General features: G+C 47.2%; 1 protein-coding gene across 2 annotated transcripts in view; it reads right to left on the bottom strand.

The window, feature by feature from the left end:
- POLD1 (DNA polymerase delta 1, catalytic subunit) overlaps positions 1-19,891 on the bottom strand; it is a 493,173-nt gene that overhangs the window by 456,528 nt on the left and 16,754 nt on the right. The window lies entirely within an intron of this gene.

The raw sequence follows: 19,891 nt of genomic DNA, 5'->3' as shown, positions 1-19,891 counted from the left end.
AGGACACGCGGGGAGAGGAATCGTCGAGACAGGAAGCTCCGGAAGCGGACAGGTAAGTGGGACTGGGGCCGGGCGTAATTTTTGTAAGTGTTTTAGGATTCAGGGCAGGGGTTCAGGGTAATTTTAACCACTGGGGCTGGATTTAGGGGTGAGGGTAGGTTTTAGGGCTCAGGGTGAGGGCAGGGGGGGTCAGTGTCGTTTTTTTTAAGAGGAAAAGGGTTTTAGGCCTCAGGGTGGGGGAAGAGGTAGGGGTAGTTAGGTTTTAGGCTCCTGGGCAGGGGGTGGGGGGAGATCGAATTGGCATAGTGGCAAACCCAACCACTCATATCCACTAACCAAACATGCATTTACCACGAAATTGCGTGGTAAAGGCATGCGTGGTTAAGAAGCATTCGTGGTTCGTGATGCGTTGTAGAGGCATGCGTGGTTTAGCCATGCGTGCCTCTGTCATACAACCTAATTAATCTCAACAAACCTAGGCGATATGCAATGTTAAAGCCTATTAAGCCTGACTTTTTTGTTTTTGTTTTACATGGTAGCCCTCCCTATGTTAAAGATAAGCCTGCACAAATTATCTGTGTAGATATTAAAGCCAAATTAATTAAGTCATTTGTTAGAACAGATCACTAGAAGTTCTATTTCTCCATTGAAAAGGGGAACACCTATCGACCACAACGCACAAATACTGTCCCCCGATGGCTCCTGAGATAAGATGTAAGAACCCGGTAGACACCCTGAATGTGCATCTCCACTGGACCGAAACATCTCATCTGCGCACTAAATTACTTGGGAATGGGTTCCTCAAACAAGCAAGATGGGTCTAACCAAACCCATAAAACAAACTGCACTAATTAAAAAAGAGCTCGGAAACACAACAATCTGCTCCAGGTAATAAAATGATGGAAGCTTCTTCGGGGGCAAACACTGTTGAAGAAGATCATATCCTTCTTGCCATTAAAGACATTTGGATTGCCGTGAAAAAACAAAGTTGATATGGTGGCTTATGATTTTGTTCCTCTGAGGGCGGATTAGCGGAAGGCTTCTGGATGGAGCTGGTCAGAAAGTGAAAAAGCCAAATCTCATATTGGGCATTTCTCTGGATGTGTGGTACAAATACTTCGCAACAATGTACAATTCAGCTTAAAGTGAACTGCCATTGTGCCACGACTTGCTGGCTCAAGACCTATCAAATTCCCAGACATTCCCTATAACTAGCATGGTAATGAATGGCAGGTGTCACAAGGAGTTCTGAGGATGCGGTCTGCAAAGCCATACTTAGCCGTTAGTCCGTTGCGGCCCAGTGCCTTGTTCTGTTTTTGGTTCTGAAGCTTAGATTCAACCTTCAGGACTAGGCACCTATGTGAACAGTGACCTATAATGCAATCTGGGTATGGTAGAAAGTCCCGTCCTCATGCAAATGGACAATCAGTGTCACGTTACATAGTAAAAGGCCACGAAACAATCCTGCAAGTTATTGCCCAATCTCCCTGCTTGATGTGATTGGTAAGACCTACGCCAAGCTGCTGCTTAGAAGATTGGGCATCAGCCATCGAGATTTTTACCATTGCCCAAGCTGGCTTTCAAAAAGGTCAAGGAACAACTGACCAAGCAATATACCTATACAACATGGCTCTAAAATATAATCCTGTAAAGAAATTAAGGTTGTGTATGAAGTTTATAGGTCTAAAAACAGCACTCAACACTGTTGATCAACACTTGCTATGTAAGCCAGAACTGATCATCTGTTTGAAAATTGTGCGCGAGCTTTGGTCAACCACAGAATCATCAAAGTTACCTTGGTACAAGCAAATAGCCGTCATGTCAAGCTCCATAGGATGCTCGGAGAGATTTGGTCCAACCGAGAGAGCCTGCCCACAGGTAGTGGTCAACTGGTGAAGAAGTTGCAGGACTAAATAACTGCTCCTTACAAAGGGCAACTTGACGCTTGCTTCATAGTCCTTAAACCCTAGCCAGCATATCTAAATAGTCTTTACCCAGTATCAAAAATAGCTATTTGCTTCAGATTTTGCATAGGATCTTTGCCAGTAACTGTACACCAGAGTAAGAGGGCCCACATCAGTGGCATGCAGCTGTGAGCTGGAGAGCAATTAATCGGTCATGCAATTTAAACGTTTATGCCATTTTACACTGCCTGCCAAAAGACAATATCTTCGCCCTCTTTTTATTAAGCATAACATTAAACTTGGTAAGGAAGCCCTAACTTTGTGCACGGACTGACGAAATTGAAGAGTGAAAGGTTACTAGACCGCTACATTCGACCAGTGACATCAAAAAGGGAACTAGACTAGCAGTTGCTATAGCATCTTCCTATTGGTACATCTGCACCTTTGGAGTTTCTTGCACTGGCACTATGCATGTAATCTTTGATCAACACGTTATTGCTACAAAGGCGCAGTAGGTGTTTTTTGGTCATAAGGGTGCAGACCTTTATTTGCTTATTAAAGACACTTACACGTTATGGATTGCTATGGTATGTTACAGATCTGAATTGCTTTCCTGGAAGTCGTTTTAACACCAGTTAGTCAGATTGCTATCTCTAGATAGGAGTACCACCAAGGGCATTTGACCAACAGTTAATATGCCCTTCTGCTTGGCACCTTGACCTTTATGAATTCCTAGCACTGGCACTTTAGGTAAACGTTCTCGTCCACTGCTGAATGGTAGCAAGAAGGACTTGCCTGATTTTTTTTTATTTAACAGCTATATGGGTATTGACCTTATTTATTTTTAATTGGAATCCGTGCTCTATGGATAGCCGGTACTGCATGCACCAAGGATGTTTTTACAGGAGTAATCTGTTTTAGTATGGTTCATCATGTTAAAAGTGGTAGGCCGTTCAATACCTGTATAAAGCACTATTATTGGGGGGGTCCCACTAACTAGCCCGTATTGTGAATAACATCTTTTATTTTTTGTAATTGCAGAGGTTTTAGGAACCAACCGCTGTGCTTATCAGCTTTCCTTTTTATAAATGATAATGTAGTAAGTGGTTTAGGTTATTTGTATGAAGTTTAAAATTTTCATTTTGTTATGTTATTGTATGGCTTGTATTTCCAAGCTGAGACAATGAAGTTAAAGGCGATGAGAGGCAGAAACTAACACCGGGCTTACCTCAATGGGACCTAAGGTGCAAGAATTACATAAAAGACTTTCAGGAGTGGGTCTGCGGTTTGCAATATAAGGAGGAGGCCTGTATTATTCGCTTGTCTGAAAAGGTTGAAGGGCAAGCATAGAACTATACTCCAAGGCCTGGTTCTGAAAACGCATTACAGTACACACTGTATCCACAATTTTCACAGTGGAGAAGGTTCATTGCCTCATCTAAGAAAATGAACAAGGCCGATGGTCACCCGACTGCAAAACTATAGATTCTGGACTGCATATTAGTGGGCCAGACCAAACAGTCATTTTCATGTAGGAAATACTTTAATAGTCACACGCACTCTTCCTTTATTATAATAAGTGCACTTGTGTAAGATGGTCGGTGGTGCGAGTGGGTTAATCCTCCTGGGAGCAAGGATGTAGAAATATAGAGATAGCGCTGTCCTCTACGATAGAGGGGCGTCCCCCACTTCGCACTCAATAAAGTTTCTTGAATGTTCGAAAAAATCGAAAATTACTTTAAACAAATGGTGTCTTGCAATCTTGAATTTTATTTACATGGAATTCATTTGTCGATTCATTTTAGCTTTGTATTGGTTCCACATTATAAATCATGATTTTCTTATGTATATCTCTTCGAATTCATCCAATTACCCAATGCATTTTGGACCTTAGACCTTCATCAGGGGTATTACTACACAAATCAAAAACAGAACCAATGGTCAATGAAGAAATAAAAAAAATTGGGAGTACTATATAAACAATATATGCAAAACAACATCTAAAGTCAATACATCACCCTGGTGCACGAAGAACCCAAGATATAAACAAAAAACAATTGAGACCAAAATTGCATAAATCACCTTCCATATCAATAATCATATTAGTTCCTGTAACGTTCTATCATACGTCAAAAGGTCCACAAGCACTCTGTAAAAGTAAAACCAATTATCCATAAACAGCTATTCACACAATCTAGTAGTCATAACCAGTTTAACTTCTTAACTCTCGGTTACCCAAGTATCCCTTGACACAAAGTCTAACAATTAGACATTCCTCACCCTCTACTTTTAAAATCATAAACTTTGTTATCTCCCATTCATCCTAAGATTCTTGACCATCAAATAGAATAACTCAAAATTACGCCCTTTTAGAGGTGATCTAAAAGATTACGTTATTAACTTTTATCAAAAATGTAAGATCTAGGAGGGGGCGTGGCCAGCAGCCGGAGGGAATGGTCGCCTGTTAGAGCGGCTCCCAGCCCTCGCCTGGCAATCCGTCCAACATATCTGAGTAGATCGGGGGACCCCATCTGACATCGGGGTGTCCCCACTGTTTAACTGTTGTGCACCTCCGACGACTCGCACGGGCCTGGTGAGAGCCGAGAGGGGGGAGAAAGAACCCGACACATTGCACCCCTCGGCACCTTCAAGATGGCTCTGGCTGTAAAGCGCCGACCTGTTTGCTGGTGAGCCGTGGTGGCTAGAGCTCTGTCCCGGCCTGTTCGAGCGGCTGATATTTGCCCCGCGATCGCCGGAGCTAAGCGGACCCCCTCCGCGAGCTGGATCCGGCCCTCCATTTGTTCCGGGGGGGCCGTGAAGTACCGGGGGAGGAGACACCGCAGGACGCCCCTATCCCTGGACACGAAACTCCCTGGCTTGGGGCCTGCCTGTTCCCGGGATGCTCCGCTGTACTCGCTGGCCTTAGGAGATATGATCCGCTCTCCCGGGGTTGACCGCTAGTGATCTCTGCGCCTGAGACCTGGGGCGCTCTCCGAGAGCCGGATCCTGCTTCCAGCCCGCCCGGACGCCCACAGAACGGCAGAGGAGGTACTGCCTACGGGACGGCCCCGCGCATGGGGCTGACCTACGAGATTCCCCGGCTTTGGGGCCTGCTTGCTCGGTGTTCTCTGGCCCGAATTGGAGACTTCTGCCCCCTTTTCCCCTGGTCTTCCCGGACCTCAGGTGCGGACTGTGTTGGTGCGGTGGGCCGGGGCGGCGGTCGTATTTCTTCTTCTCTATACCCCGGGAGCTGAGGGGTGGACTGGGTGCCGCGCTGCCATCGGAGAGAGCTGGACAGTGGCTAGGCCCCGACACCGGAAAGCGGGGGCCCCGGGGGGTGTTGGAGTCCGATCCCCCCCCCCCATAACAGCGGCGGCTGTGCCTGGGTCTTGTTGGTGTATCTAGAGGGGCGGAATTGGACGCTAGATCCCGGTGCTCCCCGGACTGGTGAGGGCCTGCGGAGACGCTGGCCTGGGCCCATCCGTAACAGACTTTGATGGCACGTATGCTGGAGAAGCAATTGTTTACCTCGCGACTGGCCGGGCTGAAGGCCTGAGGTTGCGGTGTCTCCTCGCGGGGGCCCACACTACAAGGTCCAGTTTCCGCGCTGTGCCAGCGGCAATTCCTGCTGATCCTCAGCGGCGATTTCCTTGTTGTTACCTGCTGCCCCTGGCTACGTGCATATTGGTGCCTGATGGCGTCTAACAAAGGGTACAAGACGTCTACTCAACGGCAGCTTAATAAGCTCTCATGGGGATCCAGGGGGGAGGCCAAAGACACTGCCACATCTGTTGATCCAAAGACTGCGTTCCCTTCTGTAGGGGCAAAGGCTCTCACTCTAGAAGACGTAATGGAGGCAATAGCTGGAGTCCGGTTCTCCCTCGAAACTCGCATTGATTCAGTGAATATAGAGGTCACTCTCCTCAGGGCGGATCTCCGGAAAATGGACTCCAAAGTCAAAGATATGGAGGTCAAGACGGCCGCTCTCATCGACGACACTTCCACCCTCCAGCAACAAGTGGCCCAACTCCAGCAACAGCAAAAACAGATGGGGGACCTCCTTGACAACTACGAAGGGCGGTCGAGGCGTAATAATATACGCATCCTGGGGGTCCCTGAACGAATGGAGGGGCCGGCGGTGGACCTGTTTGTTGAAGATTTGATTACAAAACACCTCCAGCCAAAAAACCTCTCTAGCTACTTTTCCATCGAGCGGGCGCACAGGGTCCCGGGAGGCAAGCCGAGGGTGGGAGCCCCTCCTCGTCCCATCATCGCGAGGGTCTTCAACTTCAGAGATCGTGATACCATTCTTCAGACGGCCCGGGCCTCCCCTACTCCTAGAGAATACCCGTATCACTATGTTTCCGGACTTCACAATGAGGGTGCAAGCGAGGCGCCGCAGCTTTCTGGAAGTCAAAAAAGCCTTGCGGGATAAAGACCTGAAATACTCTATGCTCTTTCCTGCAAGGTTGCGGGTAGAATCAGAGGGTAAAGCCTGGTTTTTCCTGTCTCCGGATGAAGCGTGGGAATCGCTGGAGGGCTGGCGACAGGTGGGATGATCTCCGAGGCCCCGTGGTGGGCCAGACAGCCAAGCGGGTCAAGATCCGCCGCCGGGCAGCCAAGACTTGTTCACCTCCGCCAATGGGGACGAACACTGAGTCCGCTGGACCTGCTGGATTCGATGCGCGATGATGCTTAGGAGCAGAAGACTACTACTCGACACCCACTTTTAATGTCGGTGAGCTCTTCCCCGACATGGACCGGTTTTGGGGACTGTTGGAACAGTATTTTTCAATATTTGTGGAGGTGCACTGCGTGTTGTTTTGTTATGCAAACTACCTGTTAATTGTGAACTGAAGATCCCAGGTGAGAGGCCTCAACGGCTCACCAGGTACCCCTGCTATGGTTGGGAGGGTGACAGGCACTCTGCCTTGTTGGGGAGTGGATAGTTTTAAATCCGCGGGCAGGGAAGCAGGGAGGGGTGATGGGAGGGTCATTGTGGTTTGATGTGGGTTTGTTTTGTTGTTGGTTTTATGTTTCTTTGTTTCTACAGCAGAGTCCTACCTTATCACGGTTTCATGCTCAAACTGGGTCCACTGGGGGTGGGAAGGCCACCTTGTATGTTCTCTAGTCCCCATAAGGGCCTGCATGCCTCCTAAATTCCGGATGAAGCGTGGGAATCGCTGGAGGGCTGGCGACAGGTGGGATGATCTCCGAGGCCCCGTGGTGGGCCAGACAGCCAAGCGGGTCAAGATCCGCCGCCGGGCAGCCAAGACTTGTTCACCTCCGCCAATGGGGACGAACACTGAGTCCGCTGGACCTGCTGGATTCGATGCGCGATGATGCTTAGGAGCAGAAGACTACTACTCGACACCCACTTTTAATGTCGGTGAGCTCTCCCCCGACATGGACCGGTTTTGGGGACTGTTGGAACAGTATTTTTCAATATTTGTGGAGGTGCACTGCGTGTTGTTTTGTTATGCAAACTACCTGTTAATTGTGAACTGAAGATCCCAGGTGAGAGGCCTCAACGGCTCACCAGGTACCCCTGCTATGGTTGGGAGGGTGACAGGCACTCTGCCTTGTTGGGGAGTGGATAGTTTTAAATCCGCGGGCAGGGAAGCAGGGAGGGGTGATGGGAGGGTCATTGTGGTTTGATGTGGGTTTGTTTTGTTGTTGGTTTTATGTTTCTTTGTTTCTACAGCAGAGTCCTACCTTATCACGGTTTCATGCTCAAACTGGGTCCACTGGGGGTGGGAAGGCCACCTTGTATGTTCTCTAGTCCCCGAAGGGCCTGCATGCCTCCTAAATTCCTAAGTCATGCTCCACGGGATATCCTGATGTTTCGCTGTTATGGGCGACCCCCTTCCAATCATCCTTCCCCTCGTCCCCACCACATCCGCCACCATGACGCAGCCTCTTTCTAGAACCCTTACCATCCTATCCTGGAATGTAAATAGTCTGGGACACAAGGTAAAAAGGAGCGTGGTCCTCCAGTTTTTGCGACGCCACTCCCCCGACATCGTCCTACTGCAAGAAACACACTTAGTGGGCAACACATGTCGAGCGCTCCAGAGGGGTGGGTACAAACTGCTAGTCCATGCGGGGTTCACGACAGGCTCTCGGGGCACCGGGATCCTGGTGAAAAAGACTCTTGCACTCACTTACACTAGGACTTGGGCAGACCCCCTAGGCCGATTCGCATTGGCTGAGGCGGCATGGGAGGGGCGACCATTGAACATTATATCAGCTTATCTTCCACCGACGTTGATCCGAGACTCCCTTCAGGAGTTAGGCGTCCAACTATTAAGTCTCTCCCCGGGGACACTCCTGATTGGCGGGGATTTTAATATGACGATGTGTGATGACATTGACCGCAGGCCCCAGCGGGGTTCTCATCGTCGCAACTCGGACCTGGCTGATTTTGCGGACGCCATGGGGCTGGAAGACATTTGGCGCCGTCATAATCCGGACACATCGTATTTTACACATTATTCAAATGCACACAACAGTATGTCTCGAATCGATTACCTATTTTGCCCCACAGCAGACATCGGTAGTTTCGTTCGCCTGCGGGGCCTTCCCCGAGGCATCTCCGATCACTCACCCCTCAGTGTTGATCTTACTTATAACCGCTACCTCGAAAGGGGCCCCATTGTTATCTCTCCCTGGTTGATGTGGATCCCTGATATCAGAGACGCATTGCAAAAACGCACGGAACAGTATTTCGCTGAAAACGTCGGGACTGTGGAATCGGCGGTCACACTTTGGGAAGCATACTTGGCGGTGATCAAAGGGGAGGCGCTGGCCCTCAAGACGGGTTACCAGCGGAAACACGAAGAACAGATTCTTCAGGCTGAATCAGATCTCATCCTCCTTGAGGCATCCCAAAACGTGTCACCGTCGGAGGCTAATGCAGCGGCCCTTCGAGCCCAGCAGCTGGTCTATAAGGCCTTGTCGCAGGAACTGGCACAAGCACGACTGCTTCATACGCGCCATCGAATAAATGAATTTAGGGACAACGCGGGTAAGATGCTTGCCAGGTTGGAGCGCCGTGACCAGGGGTCTAGGTGGGTGTCGTCCATATTGAAGCCAGACGGCTCCTCAATAACAGACCCGCAGGACGTAGCGGAGGCATTTGCTGACCACCTGCAGCGGGTCTATACCGCTGGCGCTGGCTACTCTTCTGATGAATCCAGACAACTTCTCGAGGAGATGCGCCTCCCCACTGTGTCGGAAGCTGATAGAACGGCCCTCGATGCCAACATTCCAGCGGAGGAGCTGACGGCGGCACTGTTTGCCGTCAACTCCAGCAAAGCTATGGGCCCTGATGGAGTCCCAATCGAATTTTTGAAGGGCATGGTCCCCGACATTATCCCCCATCTTCGTAATCTATTTACAAAGAGTCGAGAGGTCGGGATCCTTCCACTAACCCAACGGCTCGCCTCCATAGTGGTTTTACTTAAGCCCACTAAACCGCCCGCTGAATGCAGCTCTTACCGGCCTATCTCTTTAATTAGTGCGGAGGCCAAGGTCCTGGCTAAACTTCTTGCAACTCGCCTTCTCTCAGTGCTCCCCTCCCTGATACATGATGACCAGTCGGGTTTTCTTCCGGGCCGCAACACGGCATTAAATCTTCGGAGAGTGCATAACGTACTGAGCCGCCGCCCCATTTTACGACAAGACGCGGCTATTTTATCCCTTGATGCCACGATGGCGTTCGACTCGATCGAATGGTCCTATATGTTTGAGGTTCTCCGCAGATTCGGCTTTGGACCTCAATTCATTAGTTGGGTCCGTCTCCTTTACACAGACCTATGGGGCCAAGTCCGAGTCAACTAACCACACATCTCGGAGATTTCGGCTTCATCGTGGCACCAGGCAGGGATGCCCCCTGTCCCCGCTATTGTTTGCTCTCACCCTGGAGCCCCTGGCTCATTGGATCCGTACGGACGTCTCCATTAGAGGACTACACTGGACTTAACCCGGAGACTGCAGTCTTTAAAGTGAGTGAGAATAATGGACTTTTTTCCATGTTTTTGTATAGATTGTAGAACTTGTCTCTTTGGCAATGGTAAACATAGATGTAGATATAAGGATTTAAGAAATAGAAGGTTATCGCAGGCAAGATCGTGTACATGTGTTGCACAATATTAAGTTAAGGAGTTGCATAGTCTTTTAACGTGTTTTTATCAAAATAAAGTTGGAAGCAGTCAATGTGGGTGATTCGAAGTTGAGTTCCCAATATATGTTCCAATATTTAACATAGAGGGGGAAGGCTGATGTCTCTAAAATTTACCTCCAAGCACGTTCTGAACAGTTGAATCACCGTCCTGGACATAATGTCCAGAAGTCACTCCATGGTCTATGAGATTGAGGGTTATCCTCTCTAAGCGCGGCGGAAGTGGCCAATGGTTGCCGACTGCATTTACCGTTTATAGTTTGACTAATGGCGAATAACATTTTGAACTAGTTGAAGTGTTCATTTTTTAATAGTGAATGAGTATGTGCATGTGAATGGAAATGTGGCCACAGAGGGATGTTGTTGTATAATGTTTTATTGTGATGTATCATTTTTAATATATGATTGATATGATAATTGACAGAGTTTCTTGTTTACGAAGACTAGTGTACATTGGTTAATGACTAAGTAATATTGACCAGACACATAAAAGTTAAATTATAAGAGTTTTTAAAAATGTGAGAAATTATGGAGACTTCCTTAGAGCAGATGCAAAAGAACTTTCCAGGAGAGAAAATTACAAAAATACTGTCAAGAGTGGTTTAAAGCCACTCAAACACACATATCCCAGATATTGGACGATAAAATATTATAGCATTGTTAGAAATGGGATCTCTGGTTGGCGGAGGCTTGCGCCAAAGCCAGGCAGAGACCACCACTCTAGTCAGGGCTTGGGAGTTACACGCCAAAGATAACCCCTGCTCACCCCCTTGGTAGCTTGGCACAACCAGTCAGGGTTATCCCGGAGGCAATGTGTAAAGCATTTGCGCACGCACACAACAGCAACAACATCCCAGGCACCCTACAAAAGGAACTCCACACAAGGTTATATCAAAAATAGCCTTTGTATTCTCAAAACACATTAGGATAGTAAACACATGATATACACTGTGCCAACTGGCACGGGGCAATATTTACAAGGGATTATATACACCTGACAGGGCCACCTGGACCACTGTCAGAACCACCACAAAGCGAACTTTTGTAAAAGTAAAACAGATCATAAACGTACAACCAGTAAACACTGGTAATCACTGTACTTAGCATCAGTCTGTGTCAAACTACATTATGCACAGTCTCACATCAGGCGCGAATTACATTCTGCGCCAACCTCACCAGCATAAACACATTATGCAATCATCTCTCAAGTCTAAACACATTAGACCCTAACCTCCTAAGCATAACTCACATTAGGGGCGTACATCACACAGTGAAACATAATCACACTAGCATAAACCATAATATGCACAACAACCTCATAATCATAAAACTACATTTAGAGGTATATAACAGGGTGCGTAAAACAATACACACATTACATTTCCTAGCACCACATCACATGAGGGCCTGGCGCCCTACAATTCTACCCATCCCCCTGACCAACTGGCCATCCAAAAAAGGGGGCTCAAATGCCCTATGTCCACATAGTCAGGGCTGCTGCCTAGGCAGCGAGAGTCAGGGGTGTGCCACTGCGCAAACCTAAACGTAGCAGCTGCCCACTAGTTGCTGGGCAGCTGGGAAAGAGTGGGGCAAAGGAGTGCATCTCACTCACTCCTGACTTCACAAGATGTGCCCCCAAAAGAACTGTGCGCCTAAACGGTGCAGCTGCCCACTACTTGCTGGGCAGCTGTAAAAGTTAATGCGGCATGGGCTCTCACTGGCCCTTGAAATAATTATGCCCAACGTTGGAGCCCCATGAGGGCTCTGGAAAAAATGTGCACGTTGGAGCCATCTAGGCTCTGAAAAAGAATATGCCCATAAAACGTGGCAGCTGCCCTCTAACAAGCAGGGCAGCTGTAAATGACACTAGGGAACCGGCAAATAGTGCCCTCTGGCCCCCACAGGGCTTTTAAATAAACTTGCCCCATCGTTGGAGCGGCCCTCTGGCAGGCGGGGCCGCTCAATAAAGAGGCAAGGGCAACAAACTACATGCCCCCCTCGTAGGAGCGGCCCGCCCTCTCTTGCGGGCCCGCTCGGACTCTATGCCTCTCCCAGGCACTATGGACACGAGCCCCACTCAATGGCTTAGGCGAAGGCAGAGCTCTTCTTCTTCACCGGAGGAGACTCTGGGCTTCTCCCTCGCAGCATGCACTGGAGAGCCCCCACTCCTCGGGGACTCTCTCTCACAGTGCATTGCGGGGGGCAGCCTCTCCTTCACCCGGGCCCCCTCCTGTGACCCGGGGCTCTTCTGCCATGCTCCGGGAGGCGGGGTGGGCTCCCGTTCCCCCCTCGCTTCACATCCCGGGGCTCCCATCAGCTCACGGGAGCCCCGCACCCACGCCACACAGCTTCCAGTCCTGCCGCGGCATCGCTTCCGCAACCAGGCGGGCCACGGATGGCGGCGGCAATCTTGGCTCTCGGCCGCGCAATGAGGGTTAGGCTACCTCCAACACAAATGTAGACACGGTAAAGATAGCACCATAAGCAGGGTGGGCACCAGCAATTTGAACAAAACAGGCTACATGCAGGATGGGCACTCGTAACCGTGGCAATTTCGGGGGAATCCCTACACCGGGGATTCCCTTAGGGCAAAGTGCAGCTCAGCGCTGCCAAGCTCCAGGGCTCCTTTTGGAGCCAAATCTCAGCGCTCCCAGGGCGCAAAAAGGCAGCATCAAGTCCTGGGGCAAACAAAATTAAACAAATGGTCCCACAAGTCTTTGAAGAAGCAAATAAAGCAAAAAGGTTCCAGGGCATAGCTGGGCCTAGGGGAGCAGCTTTCCTGGCAAGTCCTCCTGGGCCCCAGCAGCAGCACGCCCTGCAGCAATCAGGATCCCAAGCAGAACATCATGGGGTCACAGCCCCTATATTTATATCATATTTTCCTCTATCTACAACTGTAGGGCAAGGGGAGAACCAGATACAACTGGTTCAGGAGCTCTTTGTTTTGCTCAGCTCCCCTCTCTATTCACAGGACAGGCCAGGGACATTAGACGCACCACAGGAGGTGGAGCCAGCATTGAGGAGGTAAGGCCCAGCCCTATTCAGGTCCCAGGTGCAACTCCTCCATCCCATCTACATGCAGATCTCCCTATTCACCACCAAGCAGACCCATCCTGGCTCCTGGAGACAAGCACACCGGCCAGCCCCTGTCAATCACAAGCCAGACATGCAATTCACATCAGGCAGGCAGACATTGCACACAGAAATGCCAACTTCTAAAAGTGGCACTTCTCCACTAAACACAATAAATCTGCGTACACCATCGCGCAGCATTTATTCTCACGAGTTCGCACATACCAAACTCGCCCCTGCACTCCTCTCACATCAGGAATTACCATGGACACACATATTCCCCATGCATTCCTATGGGAGGGCAGGCCAATCTTACAACACGCACTCAAAGAGCGCACACACTTTACACAGGGCCACAGTGCTAAAGTGCGCAGAGGCCACAAACTACTAGTATCAGGTCAGAATTCAAGGCAAAAAGTTCAGGGGTGAACCTGCCAAAAGGGCCAAGTCCAACAAGCATATTATGCATTTGACAAGTAAATATGCAGAAGCCATATTGCAGAAGTTAGAAGCCAACTTAGCTTTATGGTGAGTCTTTTGTGAGTAATCTAAGGACCCCTCAGAAGTTGATACCCCCAGTAACCTGTCCGCCCACCACCTCCATATGACCCTATGGGTACTTCTCCCAAAGTACATGGCATTTATCCACTGATTACAGGAAGCCACATTGGGATTTGAGAACCCTGAAATTGAAACCTCTTCACAATCCCCAAGAGGACTCCCTAATGTCACCCCATGGATGTCAAAGCAAAGACACACAAGCATTTCCAGACAGCAAGTAAGCTCAGTGTTCAGGACAACTAGATGCTCAGTTTACACTGCATCTAAATCCAGCCTCTCCCCAGGAGCAGAGAGGTTGAAGAGCAGGGTACGAGGAGACAGTGATGACCAGTCACATGTTTCATCAGCTACATCACATGTTACACAGAAAAGAGACACAACAGAAGGGTAGTTATGGAGCAAATGTCTACCCCACAGCGGAGAGGTGCAGATGATGCTAGGCGGAATGACTATGCAGATGGGGCTGCTAGTATGGCGCAATGGCCAGTATATCAAAGAAGAGATGAGGCTTTTAGAAGGACTGAAGATAGTCTACCACCTTGGCAGAAGGGGAACGTAATAGTTTCACAAGAGTGTGTCGAGGAATGTTTATCACAAAGAAAGGGTAGGAGAAATATTTACTGCCTCTTACAGAGGGAGCTTTTGAAAAGCAAACTGCAGGCATTACCCTCGCAGCAGGAGACATCAAGAGTTTTCTTTGCTCTCTTATAGAAGATGAAACAGACACTGTTTTCCAGAAAGCTGAAGTGAAAAAACGTTACCCTCACTGAGACTAGATATGATGGATCCCCATTTAACTTTGTTAGGACAGTAGTTTAGGATCAGCTGAGGAAAATGTATCCTGACAGGCCAGACATTGGGACCCACATGGCTCAATCAATGCAGAAGAATGAAGACTCCCCTATGTTTCTTAATAGGATGAAAGAAAAATGGACCAAGAATACGTGGGGGGTGGTAAGTAACATGAGAAAATGCAGTGTTATTTTACAATGTACAGGATAATCTTGATGATATAGTGGCATTGGAAACCTGGACAGAGATAAATGGACATATAATCCATTTTTGTAAACAAAAAAAGCAGGAGAGAGAAACAAGCAGGAGGGGACAGAGATTATCGCAGTAAAGTTAGTGCAGCGCAATTTGGGAAAGAAAAGAGCAGGGGAAGGAGCCGTAGTACAGCCACCACTCAGATGACCTCAATGTCTGAGGGAGCGATCCCAGGGACCACCCAACAACAGTACCAATAGCAGCAGGATAGTGCAAGGGCACAAGGAAGAAGCACAGGAGGACGAGGAGGAATAGGAAGAGGCACCACAAAGGATGGACCAAGTAGGTCATTACTGTCACAGATATAGACATTGTATTAGAGTCTGCAGAACTAAGAGATAGAAAGATCAAAATGGAAGGATAGGAGTCTACAAAATGCCTCAAGCACAAGTACTGCCACAACAAAGTTTCTAAGCAGCCCAATGGTGACTCCGCCTCAAAGTGGACAGAGAGGAGTAATTGTGAGAGGGGGAAATACTTTCTAGACAAATTAGGTGGGAGGATACACACCATGAAGGTGCCCACGGAGTATTTCCATGTGTTCAGTATTGTCAATGACGCACAAGCAGATCTTAATTTGAGCCAGTGGTTTCCGATGCCCAGCCCTGGCACATAACTGGCAACACCTAGACTTATGACAGTCTGCTACATGGTGGCGCTGTACATCTAATTTAGATACGAGGACAACATGTGTTTATTTGTTCAGTATAATGTAAACATTACTAATACCTGCCGCCCAAACCATTCTAATTGCATTGAGCACATAGAAAAGTCTGAATTGTCACACTTGTAGGAGTGTAAAGTAAAGTAAAGTCCACATTTGTAAAGCGCACAATCACCCGTAAGGGTCTCTAGGCGCTGGGGGGCCGTCGGGAAGATTAAGCGAGCTATTGCCCAGAGTCACATGGTGCTGGGCTGACCTGCCGCCGGAGCCGGGGATCGAACCGCGGTCCCCAGATTCCAGCGTCAGTCGCCCTGGCGCCACACCTCTTCCACGGCTAGTAGTGGTGTTGATACTATAATTGGCAGCGCTGGCAGAGGCAATAGGTGTCGCAAGCTGCAGTTACCTCCTGACGAGGGCCCTGGCACTTTTTTTTTTTTTTTTACAAAATTTAGCACTGCGCACAGGCCAGTTGAGGAACCTACAGTGACGGTAGCTATCAAAAACAAGAGCATTGCATTCCTCATAGATACAGGAGCAACCCAATCTGGCATGAGCGAGGGAAGCCTTCCAATCTCTAATAGAGCAATGGACACACAAGGATTCTCTGCGGAAGTAATGAGGGTTCCATTTACTAAATCAGTGGAGATAGAAGTATGAGGGAGGTACATTGATGGCTGTTTAGTGTTTTCTCCAGCAGCCCCAGCTAATCTGTAAGGGAAAGATCTCATGGACAAGTACATTTGACCATTAATTTGGAGTCTAATGATACCAGGATTTATTCTACCCCTGGAGTGTCATCTTCCATGATCATGGAGATCAAATCAGAGCTCAAACTGCTGATATGGAAGCATTTACCACAGCAGTGTATATAATCATAGCAGATAAGTCAGAGTTACTGGGAAGGGAGGTCCAGAATCTTGGATCCCCAGACACCGAGTTAATACTGCAAATAGAGGCCTTAGAGGTAACACCACCTTATGGCACTCTGATAGGCAGTGACAATATCTATGTTTTATGGCCAGTGAGCCAGAAATAATTGTTAGGCGATATTGGCTTATCAACTGTTTGATGTTGATTTTAAACAACAGTTGCAGTCTTTTGGGATGACATGCCGTTGAGGACAGTATTGAAAGTAAGAACGCCCACACCATGTAGAGCTGTTTATTCTGTTATGGTAGCAAATCTCTCCCAAGTACCAGACACCTAGTGGACTAATGGTCCCTATGATGTTGGCCTTACTTATACTGCTACACCCTTCAGAATTACATTAAAGGAAGGTGCTATCTTACCTAGAGCGCGGCAGTATCCGCTTTCTAAAGAAGCAGATCAGGGCATTGCCCCTGCTATACAGGCATTGCAAGCCCAAGAAGTAATATACCCTGGAGTATCTCCTTGCAACACCTCGATTTACCTGATTACGAAGTATAAGAGTTATACTTGGCATATGATTCAAGACCTGCACCCCTGAACGATGTAGTAGTAGCAGAATTTCCAAGCGTTCCGGACCCCTCTATCATTTTGACAAATATTCCTCAGAATTCTAAATATTTCTCTGTTATAGATCTTAAGAATGCCTTTTTTAGCATCCCTCTTCACCCAGACATCCATTATTTGACAGTGTTCTCCTATAACGGGACTCCATATTTGTATTCTTGTTTACCTCAAGGCTATTGCGAGTCCCTTAGCATTTTCAACAGAGTGGTGAAAAATTATCTCTCAGATTTTCAGTGTGACAGTACATTTTTACAGTATGTCGAAGACATACCAGTTTGCAGTCCTACAGAACACCAGTATAATAAAGCTACCATTTCACTTCTGGTTACTCTTGCACAGAGAGAATACAAAGTAGAAAGAAACAAAGTTCAGTATAGTCAGGAGGCAGTCCATTATTTCGGATAATTACTGTCAGCTTCTAGTCGACGAGTAACCCCTGAAAGAGCAGCATCTATACGTCAAATAACAAAACCTTAAACCGTTAAAGAAATGCAGAAGTTTCTTGGTCTTGTAATTATGTTAGACAATGGGTTTTTGATTACAGCACCTAGGCTGGCTTCTATTAAACAAGCAAAAGACAAAAATGACAAGATAACGTAGACATCAGATGAGGGAGACTTTACAGAAATTGAAGAATGAGAAATGTCCCAATTTTAGGAACTCCTGATTATACCAATTATTATCCCTTTTTTCATTGCTATGGTAAAGAGAGGACAGCTGTTCTTACGCAGAAATATCTTTTAGGATACAAACCCATCGCATATTTTAGTGGAAAGCTGGATTCAGGGATGAGAGGACATGATCCTTGCAAGCAAGCTCTTGCCACAGCAGCCTTTGCAGTGCAGAAAAGCATACCATATGTCATTTGGGGCACCCATGACGCTATATGCCGAGCATGCAGTGTTTGCTATCAGTCAGAAGGCTAAGATTACTCTAACTACACAGTCAGTGTGAAGTGTCATACAGTAAATCCTGCAACATTCTTTGCTCATCCTATATTAGACTCTGACGATGATGAGCATGACTGTGCAACCTACATTCCTAATGAATCTAGTCAAGCCACAGAGGATTCAACACCAAATAGAATGGTCTATTTTATTAATGGTTCTTTTACTACTGGCCAGGTAACAGGAGTGAGAGACACAGGTGCAGCAGTAGTCAGAGAACATCATGATTCTTCTGATACACTCCACACAGTAGAGCAGTTACTAGTGAATATTTATCATTTAAGCATCACCAAGTAAGTCTTGATTTTGATCATATTAAAATCTTCATTTCCATCACACTTCAGAATTACAAACAAAAAAAAATGTTGAACGTGCGCATTTCATTTATAGGCATTTTCATTTTGTTATGTGTTACGAAAAATGACATCCTGCAGCACAATAGTCACATAATTCACTTTAGTTATCTTTCTCGGACAGCAAATTGAGACGAGTTTGTAAACACCAATACTCCTGTTAAAAAAAAAAATAAGCAGTAATTTATCAGAAGACGTAGCTTGACATTGGACTTCTATCTTTGTAGTGCAGCAAATGTGACAAGATTAATACAGGATTTAAAGGCATCTATATTTAACGCTTTCACTTTCTGAATTTACCAAAAACTGGCTCGCAACCCACCAGTGGAATGCGATCCACTGTTTTGTTAACACTGTTCTAGACTGTACTTATTCATTACCAGATCCCACAAAAGTCAATGTTACATATGTTCTGTAATGCCCACTGCAAGTCATCAACTGAATAGAAGAATCAAGGACCAATCTGTATGGGTCATCCTGGCGCAAAAGCTCTATAACTGTAAACCTATACCAGTTTGTTTTGTTAACTACTAATGCAAGTAAGTAAGTAAGTAAATATTTATTGCATATGGTTAGTTAAAACCTTTACAAAATTGTGTACAAAACAGTATACGAACTAGCCTTGGTTAACCCCTTTAGAGCTTGTAAATATACCTCCCCAGTGCTGCGCTGTCCATTGGAACTAGTGCTGAATGGACGTCCAACGGTCGTGCGCAGCACTGGGGAGGTAGTGGCCGTGACGACCGTTGGCCGACGGCAGCAATTAAGGGGTTAAAATGCATTTACACTCTTTAAAAAAACAAACAAGTTATTTTTTTAAAAACAGTATTACATCGTCTGCGGCCTGAGCCTCACCTAACATATCAGTCCTTCGGACTGGGTCCGCACCATTTTTTCAGTTTTCTGGATTAGGAGGCTCGCCTTCTGCAAGAATTTGGAGGCCCTACAGGCCGTTTGCAACTGGAAACTGTTCAGTGCTAGCATAACGGCAGACCTGCATGTTCTGATTTGATAAAAACGAAATATTTGTAATAGGTATTAACGTCTCAAACTAGCCAATGATGGACAGATGCACAGAATGTGAGACAGTGTTTCTTCCGAACGGCCACACAGTCTGCATAGCGATGTTTGCCATGTTTGCTTCCATGCTGGGGTCTGATCCTTTGTGGTGTAGGTGCCCAGACGTATGCGTAGGAGAATTTGTTGTGTGGACGGTGTTATATAGTTGACTAGGTATGAGTGGGGCACTTCTCTCATAAGTGGCTAGCATCGTCCAACCATGTTTTTTCTTTGCGAGGGCGGCTTTGTCGACAATCATGGATTTTTGTTTTGCTTTACTGTTGGCTATTTTTTTGAAGGCCATAAAGGGGTGGTTGTATTCCATGCCTCTCGCATATTAAGTTGTGTCAGTGAGTCTTCCAAAGATGTTTTCCATACGTTTTTTGCATTTGTTCGGTTGTTGATTTCGCACCAACAATGGCCCAGCAGCGTGTCTTCGCTTGCTGCCCTTAATTTCCAGCACATTTTTAGTATCCCGGCTTGCCTGACTTGATGCTGATTTGAAAGCCCGAATTCCAGGCGTACTTGCGATTGTGATACAGACCTTGGTATGTGAAAGATGTATTTGAACAGATTTGACTGTTGTAGGTTCAAAAAGTCTGCGTCTT

This window comes from Lissotriton helveticus, chromosome 7 (genome assembly GCF_964261635.1).
Source record: "Lissotriton helveticus chromosome 7, aLisHel1.1, whole genome shotgun sequence".
NCBI lineage: Eukaryota > Metazoa > Chordata > Amphibia > Caudata > Salamandridae > Lissotriton > Lissotriton helveticus.
Note: the sequence above shows the minus strand (reverse complement) of the source record. Positions and strands in the feature narration are given on the sequence as shown.